Here is a 9,327-nt window from a genome sequence, read left to right as displayed (position 1 = left end):
TTTATATGGAATTATCTGGACAATAGACAAATTCATCTTGTCAGGTCCATCTGTCTGGTGATGGCGCCACATAAGTTTCAACAATCACATGAGTGAACGCAGAAGTTAATTAAGTTATTTCTGAGTTTAAATTAATTTCCAAGATAAACAATCTGTTTTATGGGTCAAAGTGTGACAAATCTTATTCTGAGAAAACAAGAAAGAAATAACATGATTCCCAGGATGAGATATGGAACAGTAAATTTACCAAATTTGGACACTGACATGAACAAATGTAAATGCTTATATAAGATGCCCAAATCTCTATTAACAGCAATAACTTTCTCTCCCGACAGTTTAAGTTGGTCTTGGTGAAAAAAATATGTTTGTGTTGCTAAAAATAATAATAATACTGTGTTCCAAAAAAACAATACAAAACCAGATTAGCAATTTCAAATAGTTTCTTAAGCATAAACATAGATTGATTGGGCATTTATTGGCTACTCCATCATAGTCTGAAGGGGAGTTCCCTGCCTTTTCTCTTAAACCATCCCAAATGAGATGTCAATCTCACTCTAAACAGCAGACCCTCAGTGAGCTGATTCCTTCTCGTGGTGAATGATAATGACTTTAGTGGCAATGGTGTGGTTAAGACCTCTAACAGGCTGTATCCATCTGGATAAAGAGCCATCAGACAGTGGGAGGAGAGCTGAACTAATCCTGTAGTGAGTGGATGGGCCTCACGGTTATGCTAATGTGGGCTGGCGCTTGGAGGTTCCAGGGAGAACACTGGAGACTATGGGGAACAAGTGTCACGCCACAGTCTCTGCTTCCCAAACAGACTGGATTAGGGACTGGAATAGACAGATCCTTTTCTTTGCTGTGTGGGATTGGCAGTGTTGACGTACCAGTTCATTAGTCCAAGGATCATGTAACGCAATCTGCCATAACTAAGGCCAGACGGAGGGATTGTTTGACGTGAATTAGGACTGAATGGCCCACTTGAGAATGTTACTCCACACTTCTACTGGCCGCACTCCTTGCATGTTGATAACTAAGTATTTTCATGCATGATGCTCCAAGTGTTAAGTTTATGATAGCCTCAAAAGCTTTCTTGTATTAAATGTCACATCAATAATGTCATTTAAGTTCCTAGTTGAAGTACCGTCACTGATGATTCTGTTTGGTTCTTATCAAATATGCAAATGCAGACTTGACAATAATGGCTGTTAAATGTCCTGGCCCCTCCTCAAAGAGAAAAAAGACGGCGGTGAGAATGTCCCAGTTCCTGACATTGGAGAGTATTCAGAGCTTCCAACTCAAGAGTTCTCCACTTCTGCACTGAACCCCACTGAACCCTCTCAGTTCATTCTATGCACTCTCCCTAACTCTTTCTCTTGATCTTTTTCATTTCTCTTCTTTATTAACCCTCACATTTCTTCAGCTTTACACAATTGCTGTATAGAATCCCCCTTTGCCTCTCAGCTTATCTACCGTTCAAAAATATACCAAATAAAAATGGTCCAATTAAAAGAGGGACACGTCCTTGACTATGTGCAGGTTTATAGAGAACCCAAAGGGACTTGTGTGTTCCTGGAGATGCCTCCTTCTTAAGCACCAATTCAGTCAATTCAATTCACTAAGTTCATCAACTCAAATGTGCAAGTGCAGTCAGGGAGGGGGGCTTCTTTAACTTCTGGAGAGGCATGGTATGTTTGGAAGTGGGGCTGATGAGGGCTGTGGAGTAGGAACAGCAGTGAAGGAGATCCGTCGATACCCACTGAAAGCTGGAGCCCCTCACCAGAGTTCACTCAGCCCTTCTTAAACAATATTCTCCCACCTCACTACACCTCCTACCCACACAAGTGCACCCCCAACCCTTAGATCTCTCCCCACACAAGCTGCTCTCCTCTTCTGCCTCTCTCACCTACCCCCAGTCTACATTAGCACATACATTAACCCCCATCTGCTGCCATGTGTCTCCATCCCTCTGGACCTATACTCCACACAAAAAAACTCTTTCCACCACTTTCTCCCTTCCTCTTTTTCTCTGTTTCATCCTCTCTGACCTCCACCTACTCCCCACAAGCCTGGGAACATAATCCCCTAAATGAGAGGATTTGGCTCAGCAAAATGTACCACAAGCTCAAGACAAGCAAATTAACGACATTTGCCGCCCACCTACCCTTTACAATACCAGCCTGCATAGTTCACCCTTGCATCCACCCACCCAGCTGTAGTTAAGATTAGCTTCACGGTGAGCAGCATTGAGTGATTGGAACAGGCAGCATGCAAAAAAAAAGAAAAAAAAAAAGCTCACATCCAGAAAAAGTGCTCTGAGAATAGGTTTGAGAAAATGATTCGTCAAGGCATTCATGTTGCATCCTTCTTTAGTTCCTCTGAGCGGAATAAATTACCATAAGGGAATTTAAATACCATTGAATGACATTTTATTCCCATAGCCCAGACAAGATGAGCTATACGATACAGTGATGCAGTTTGCCCCACTGCCATGGATATTGGGTTGCCGCCTATGACAGGACTGATGTATTGGCGTTGTGGTTAACATGGGCATAAAAACCACACACAAGCATGCAGTGATGGAAGCCAGCTGTGTGAGCCGGCAGGGCTTACAATGAAGGAAAAAGGTCTTTCTTCACCTTGGGAGCTTCTGGAATCAGCTCAAGTCCTCACTGACTTACCCAGGGGCATCTGAGAGACAATATACAAGAAAAACTGAGAAAGACGAGAAAGAAGAAAGACTTCTGCTGTATTACTATTTAGAACACTAGTTGGGACAGAATAAAATCATGCTTGAGTGCATCTGTCATCGCCTTCATCAAACAAAGTGTGGAAAAACTCTTTTCCACTCCAAATCTTCTATGTAAGCAGACTCATGAGAGTATGGCATAAATAGACAGAGGATGCCGTGCACTATTCATGACTGAATAAACCACATGCTGCTGGTGATTTACTCGTTCTTAATGAAAAATTGATGAAAAATGCAGCAAAAACCTTGGAGTTATGAATAAATTACTGAGAACAGTGCATCGTCTTCAACGCCGAGGCAACCACACCCTTATCGAGGCAACCAGAGGGTCCACTCTGGCAAACCTGTGTGTGCGTTTCACTAGTTCATACGATGATGCCGGGAAAACATACAACCTGTAAGCTCATCAAAATTTCAAGACTGGTCCGTATTCCCAAATTTCACTACACACTACTGAGAATGCAAATTTCATTTCATTCACAACATCGCCTCTCCAGAGGACACCATGAGTTTGCCACAGATGGGCATTAACACTTGAGATCAGAAGGCACAGCGTCTGGATGTGCTTCACTCATTCACTAGCCACATGAATTTATCATCATCCATCAATATTTCAACCTTCAGGCTACCTGCTTCTCACCTCCACAGGGGACAACAACAACACACAGAGCCTCTCTCTGACTCACATGTAGCCACCCAGAGATTACATGGACAAGGACAGGGCCGTGACAGCACCTTTCTCAGTCATATACTGCTAGAAAAAAGGTCATGCAGCATGGAAAAATAATCAGTAAAATTTTTAAGACATACGGTGTATAAAAAGACATCTTTTGTACCATGTGATAGACAGTGCTTAGTGGCAGTGGATGATATATGAACACAATGTGGCATTTATGAGCGGGACTTTGATGACTTTATGAAAAGCCTAAGAGGCACAGTGTTGATGCAATGTCATGCTTTTTGTTTGCCTTACTTCATGGAGCTTAGAGTGCAGGGTCAACTGCAGTACACGGGCCTGGAGCTGATGGCGTTTCAGGGTTTTGCTCAATATTTCAGCAGTGTGGATCCACTGCAGGATGTCTTCTCTAAACACCTTAAGATCCAACTTTTCTTAGATGTATTAATGATATTTGGAGATTGACAGAGGTGTTGTGCGGCAACACTTGGCAGACACATTAAATTTCCTTGACACGCTTAGGCTTCTGGAGGTATTCCCTTTATAGCGATCTGTTATCATGGTGAATCAGCTTCTGTCCTAAACTGTAAAGTGAGCTTTTATGGTTGGGAGATACAAACCAGACCAGCTTAAGTCATGCACCATTTAGGTCTTAGCTATCTATTTATGCATTAACTAGAGAATAATATTAGTACTACAGCTTCCTTCGAAAGAAACCATCACACTTGTTCTTTGATCCTGTAAGACTTTTCCAAATACCCTTTCATAAACTGAGTTTGGACACTGTAAACTTTTCCTCTTACAGAAATGGCTTGCTGATGGTTATCTGCACTCATCCTGATGGCACGCAGACACATTTTAGACATGCATGACTTTGTGGTTCTGTATCAAAATATTCAGAAATTCAGCATCATCTCACCATAGCAGACTCTGAATTTTGCCACAGACAGAGAGAGTTACAGCAAGTATGTATTGTGACAGAGAAGCAATGCAACAACCAAGCACGACCAAACCTGATATACAGTCTGCACTTTATGGAAACTCTATTTTTATAATTTGTGTTGTTTAGGTTGTTTTACTCCACCATTAAATCAAACATCTGTCACATAAATTGTGTATTTTACAAGGATTGTAAAACTGCTGATTTACTGTCCAAAAGTAATAAATCACTTGATAATAAAATACCTATGTTTGCATAGCTGATGTGTCAGAGCGTCTTGCTCTTGAGGGAGGAGGGAGAGGGTATAATGAGAGAGAGAAAGATCAGGAGAATGACTTAGAATATGTTGGTGTCTGTTAATACCGTGTGTGTGAATCATTGATGCTGTGTATTGACTCAGCTCAGAGTGACAGCGGTCTAGACATCACACAGCTCACTTCCTTCATGCTATAACAAACAAACCAAACTGATATGACCGCACGCTTCACTTTCTGACTCTCTGTCACACTCCTGGTGGTTAATACCACAAGCACTCTAGAGCTTGAGCTGTGAAGAGGAAAATGTTTGGAGGAGAGAGAGAAAGAACCATAAAGTACTACGCCATAGCCCAGCATGTAATGGTATACCTTGTGGAAGTAGACATAACAATAACTTCTTCTAAGCCAACATGTGACTAACTCAGACCTCTTTTATCCCCTCACTGCTGGTGCTGCCAATGGCGAAGTTGTTAGCAGGAACACAGGAGCTACTGTTTCTCCAATTTCAAAAGTTAAAATCTGCTGATATGCTATTCTAAGGACTAAGTGTCTTTCCCTGCGTACCCATCTCTGCCAACTCATACAGTCTAGAAATAATAATTAACGTTAACAATATTTTCTAATGGCTGTTCTTTACATTAACAAGAATGTGACTGTTAAAGGGGAACTACTCTCACAATTTGTAGTTTTACACATGGCAGCCAAACTCAAGTCGCCACTCAGTGACTGCTGTCATGGTATTCTGGGGCTTACTGGGGGTTAAAGGTTAGGCTTCATTAAAAACCAACACTGAAGACTGGGATTGACAAGAAAAGAAGGGGGTCAGATAAGAGCCTGTGTCACTCTGGGTTAAGCCGCACCTCTAAGCCTGTAACTCCAGCAGTCTGTAAACAATATCTCTCTTCAGTGATGTCAAAACTTGAACAGAACTAATGTTGTTAAAAACTCTGACATAATCATGCTGGATCTGCATGACAGTTCCTCCCAGTCAGCAGCACGACAGTCAAGACATTCATATGACCAATACAAATATGATTCATATGAGCATTTCTGATATGCCAGGGATCGGTCAAGTTCAGGCTACCATGAACTGCTTGGTCATGGTAAACTCTGACTGTTAGGAGGCTATGTTCTCACATGTGAAAGTTGGTTACTTCTTATGGATTATATCTGCCTAAAAGAAAACCAGAAAAGCTCTAATGCAAGAAGCGTTAGGGCAAACCTAAATCGTTATTTAAGCACTTACACTCTGATGTTTGCTCACTGTTCTTTCCGAACACAATACATGTTGAATGCCCTTGTAATGCTCCTTTGTGCATTTTAATCAAATCATTTGCCACTGCTGACCCCTGAATGCGCACGTCAGCAGTGTCAGTTGAGCCCATAAACATTGTCTCTTCTGACATTTAACGATGGATTAACTGACCTTGTCAATAGCATGGGGAGTCCGGGGGAGGGGGGGGCTTGATCGATCGATCTGGGGCGTCTCTTCTAATGGGGCTTCAGGTGTTAAGCTGAGGTCAAAAAGAAGGGATCCATGAGGCTCCATCCTTCCACCCAGATTTATGCGTTCAATCAGAACCTTGACTCTGACATAAACCCAATAATTCCCATTCAGCCTTGGACTGTTCTGTCCTTATTGAAGACAATCTACCTGCTCTAAATCACTGAGGGCCACAAAAGATGAAGGGAGGGAGAGGAGTAAAGGCAGGACAAAGCATGGACAGCAACAAAAGTGAAGAAAGAGAAGGAAAAGTGGAAAAAGGGAGACAAAGGGCTGATAAAAGACCTGCTTTGATAAGAAAGAACCAGAGGACAGGATTCTTCATTAGATTTTGATTGTGATTGAGGAAAGAGAGTAATCTGTGTCTACAGCTGAACATCAATCAACAGTTCACTGAGTTCACTGTGCAAAAGAACCTCAGAGTCGCGTCATAATTGAACCACTGCATGGCTCCAAGGCAGAAACATCTTTCTCAGGTCATTATGAGCTGCAGCCTTGAAGAGTGGTGCAATGTAAGCAAGTACATTTACTCAAGTACTATACTTAAGTACAAATTTGAGGTACTTGGTATTACTTGAGTATTTCCATTTATTGCTTTATTTACTCTACTACATTCACCTGAAAACCTTAGTTAGTTACTTTTCACATTCCAATTTTCCTACACTTCTTGTTCAGTGAAAACCACATATCTCTAAATGTAATGATTTTAAAATCGACTATTTAAACTACCCTACTACTATTTTAAAACCCTATTTTAAAGAAAATATAAGAAGATCTTACAGAATATGATACACTGGTGTAGATTCAATTCTTCTACCACTGGCAATGAAACCAAAGACAGGGCCTGTGTTTCAGGCCACAGTGCAATAAAACCAACAGACAACATCCTCTGGTTGATCTCCTCTGTCACTCCTTTCACTCTTGTTCACACCTCTCCTGTCTGTGTCTGTTCTCGTCCAGACAATTTCCAGCGTAGTTCTGTAGCTCTGACTAGAAGCTCACTTCATGAAGGCCCCGGGGAGGTTGATAAAACAGCACCAATTCCACACTAATTAGTCAAGAGGAAATTGCACCTCATTTTAGCTTATTGCTGGACACATAGCAGAAATGTGACACAACATGTCTTTCGTCCTACCCAGTCAGTCCAGGTGTTAACTCGAAATGTACCATGGTACAGTGCATTCCCATCTACATTTTGTCATGAATATTGAAAGTTATATTTTTTTCACAATAACACAAATTTAGCATTTTGTCATGTCAACAACTCCACCCTTCATTCCACCTCTGTCTACATTCTCCCTCATCCACAGGTATGTCTAAACTCACACATGCTTTGACTTCTGCTGCAGTCTGCCAGGTGCAGCTATATAATTTTAACAAGGTTTTTAACATCCGTTCATAAATAATCCTGTGGCAAGAACCATTTAGGATTAATGTTCCATTTGCAAAATGCTTCACCACAATGAGGGCCTCAAGAGTGGTGACCCTAATTTTTCACTGATGCAAACTCTTCATGCAAACTTGTTTTTAACGGATCAAATTTCATGTCACATAAAGAGCATTTATCAAAATGAGTATTCTGCAGACAAAAACAAGTTATCATGAGAGGAAAGTGTGTTTAGTTTCACTTCTAAGTAGAAAGCCTGCATTCCTGTAAGTTAATATATAGCACTCACTGACTATGAAGAGTTTCTGCTCCACATTAGGTTGGGAGGACCCTCACAACCTGCAGAAAGAGAAGGGGGTATTATTGTATGACCCCTTTAGCTAAAGTATCAATAACTGCTGAGCTTGTCACGGTCGAGTGAGAAAGGCTGTTACCTGGAGGGATGAGAGAAACAACACATATCCATGTCTCAATCTCTGATTACAGCACTGACAGCAAGCACTCCATGTTGAACAAGGAAGCCTGGAGAAGAGAAGAGAAGAGAAGAGAAGAGAAGAGAAGAGAAGAGAAGAGAAGAGAAGAGAAGAGAAGAGAAGAGGCTTGCAGCATCCTCTTTTGTGAAAATATTTGAGGAAAATAGTCCAGCTATCCAATTAAGCAGAAGCTCCAACCCAGAAACTCATGCCCAGGAAGAAACCCTTGGCCCTGCTTTTAGTACCCGGTGTATCACGCCACATTAGTCAGGCACCAGTGTCTGCCAAGGCATCAAACACAACATGCCACTGCTCTCCAAGTCTAAAATCTCATTTATCCACCCTTCCTCTCCGTCCTGTCCCTAATCCCTTTATCTCATCCTCTTCCAAGCCTCATGTTCTTCCTGCTTGGGTGCCTCATCATGGTGCTCATAGATGTATAGTCTTAAGTGACCCATGGGTGAACGAACATGAAGGCAACCGCTGTTACAGTGAGAGGACACATTCTGGTAATGCTGCTGACTGAATACAAACACAAAACAAAGGAACTCAGCAAACCATCCTGACATGCACAGTCCTTCTATTTCTGTCTGTGGCCCCTTGACCTCTATGCTCAATGAGCTGCCTGTGATCACACAGGGTTCGAGTGCTCTGCCTGCCATCTCCAATCACACCACAGCATTCTGCATCTTTCATGTCTCCGTCCAATTGGGAAGCATTGTATAAATGCATCATTTTGTTTTCATTATTATGGTGGACCCATTGAATATGACCACCCTGAGTTTAGTAAACATGGGTTTAAATGATTGTTAATGAGGGCGTAATTTTCTAATCTAGTTCTGTGTGGCTTTCACTGTTTCAAGTTTTCACGACAAACTGTAGCTATAAAGCCATCTGTATGTGAATAACCACTCTTTATAAAACATGGCAGTCTCTCCAGTGTTAATGATGTGCTCTCTTTTCGAGATGCTTGACAGACTAGCCCACTGCCAAAGCTAATACCACTACAGAATATTTTACCTTGTTTGTTTAAAACAACCAAATTGAGTGGAAAAAGGACACACTGAACTTCAGCACTCTGAATATGTAACAAAGCATAATTGAAAACACAATGTTAGCCACATTGTTAAATTGAGTAATTCAGCAGTGTGTTATCATGCTTGGCTTCCTCTCTCTGGTATGTGGTCTGCCATGCTGTTGCATAATATATTGTGTTATGTTGGAGTTAGCAGTAAATGAGAAGAAGCAGCTCAAGACCAACTCAATATTATCTCAAAAGTATTGCTCATGGGATACATAAGACCATATTACACCACAGAACAATAAAAATGTTATGAACAA

This window comes from Chaetodon trifascialis, chromosome 10 (assembly GCF_039877785.1).
Source record: "Chaetodon trifascialis isolate fChaTrf1 chromosome 10, fChaTrf1.hap1, whole genome shotgun sequence".
In the NCBI taxonomy this organism is placed as follows: Eukaryota; Metazoa; Chordata; class Actinopteri; order Chaetodontiformes; family Chaetodontidae; genus Chaetodon; species Chaetodon trifascialis.
The sequence above is the reverse complement of the archived record's forward strand: the minus strand, read 5'-3'. Positions refer to the sequence as shown.